The sequence below is a fragment of the Gymnodraco acuticeps genome, unplaced genomic scaffold, assembly GCF_902827175.1.
Source record: "Gymnodraco acuticeps unplaced genomic scaffold, fGymAcu1.1, whole genome shotgun sequence".
In the NCBI taxonomy this organism is placed as follows: Eukaryota; Metazoa; Chordata; class Actinopteri; order Perciformes; family Bathydraconidae; genus Gymnodraco; species Gymnodraco acuticeps.
The window spans coordinates 1,957,305-1,959,076 of NW_022990027.1; the positions used below are offsets into that span (position 1 = coordinate 1,957,305).

At 42.1% G+C, this 1,772-nt stretch overlaps 1 long non-coding RNA gene across 1 annotated transcript; it reads right to left on the minus strand.

Moving 5' to 3' along the window:
- Window positions 1–282: 282 nt before the first annotated feature.
- On the minus strand, window positions 283–1,510 carry LOC117545195. The gene is made up of 2 exons (XR_004568782.1): window positions 1,329–1,510; window positions 283–1,245 (listed from the first exon to the last, which is right to left on the minus strand). It is a non-coding gene; the product is annotated as an uncharacterized LOC117545195 (long non-coding RNA).
- Between the last annotated feature and the right edge of the window lie 262 nt (window positions 1,511–1,772).

Consider the following 1,772-nt stretch of genomic DNA (forward strand, 5'->3'; position numbering starts at 1 on the left):
AATAGTTAATGTCAAGGCAACACACAAAAGGCCTTTAGGGGCAAATATATATATTGGGGTAACTCATACTTAATAATAACTCTTGTTCATAAAGGAAACACAAGTTGCTGCGTACATTTTTATGTTTGTAGCCGTGGCCGCAGAATAAATATATTAATTTAACAGTTTGGTTAAACCACTAAGTCCGACAACGCCACCCCTGGAATTTCACCCAGGGAAATGTGACAAGTTTTAAGTCACTAGGACACACAGGTTCGGTTACTCATGGAACAAGAGATGTGGTTCAATTATCAAAAATAGAACAGTTTATTTGTATACAATAGTAAAAATACAATTTATAAAAACAGTCACACAGGGCTATATCCAAAAGGGAGAACGAACAAGGGGGCTGAGGCTTACCAGTGAGGGAGAGGGTCAACGAATAAGTAGAGGGATCCCACAAAAACAAACTTAAGTCACCCCGGTCACACGTGTTCCACACTCAAACAATCACACGGAGAACATATCCAAAAACCCGGGGGAAGCACAGCACACGGAAAGGGGGAAGCCACCACCTCAGACACCAATACCACCACCTTCAGCTCTCAGTAACTAAAACAGGAAAACAAGGGAAAACACAATAAGTGGGGGACAAAAACACAGAATGACTCAAAATGAAATAAACCAAAATAAGCCGCAATCATGCGGCATAAACAAAACTATGCAAAAAGCAAAGAAAGAAAACCTAAACCAAAACCATTATCATATAAACAAACAATGATTTGACCAAAGGTATATCGACACTAATTAAGTATAAAATAAGCCAAAAGAAAAGAAAGAACATAACAAAAGAAAATAGGAATAAACAAAAATAAACTATTAATAAAAAGGAACAAAGTAAACAAAATAGTTGAAATTGGTGAAGGAAAGAATAACTAAACAGAAGGAAGCCCAGCAGTCCAGTCACTAAAATACCACTAGGGGAGCGGACCTCTAGTACAGAGTAGGCCACGCTAAACCGGCCCAACCACAGTAGCCAAAAGCGAACAATCTAAGTAGTGCCCAGCAGCACAGGATCGGTAGGGCAGGTGATGATACTGCCGTAGGCAATGCCAAACCGGACCAGACACGATAGCCAGACGCAGACAATCAACTAGCACTTAGCAGCACACAGGATCAGCAGTACGGGGGATGACCCTGCGCCAGAAACCCGTCTCTTTTCGGTGCAGCAAAACAGCAGCGGTTCTTTAAAGCCTTAGCTTGGCCCTAGATTAACAATAAACACACAAGTATAATATTAATGTTCAGGAAAGGTGTGGTGAATGGACTGAACAAATCGCCGTACATACCGATCAAGCAGAGAGGAAATAGTTTCATGCTCTCTATGTTACGGCTACTTGACGGGCATCGGAAGACCCTCCGCTATACAAAACACGTGACTACACGTAAGTATGATAAATTGCGAAACTTTACCAGAAGCCAACTATTCTCCTACAACATACCTACGCCGGTGGCGGAAGCGAAACACGGCAAGAACGGAAGTGGGTTGGTCTGGGCACCAGCGAACAAGAGGCCGCCAACTAGAAGCCTCTGCTCCTTTATAGGGTGCCCCCTGGCGGTGATAGGCTAAAAATAATATGCCTTACAACACTATTTACTGCTCATCCTGCCACATGTCAATAAGGGCATTCAGATGTACAATACTTGCCATTGTAGGAAATGATCATTCACATTTTTGCTAAATCAGGTTTGAGACACTTCTGCTTTGACTTCATTTTCAGACAAGACAGCTG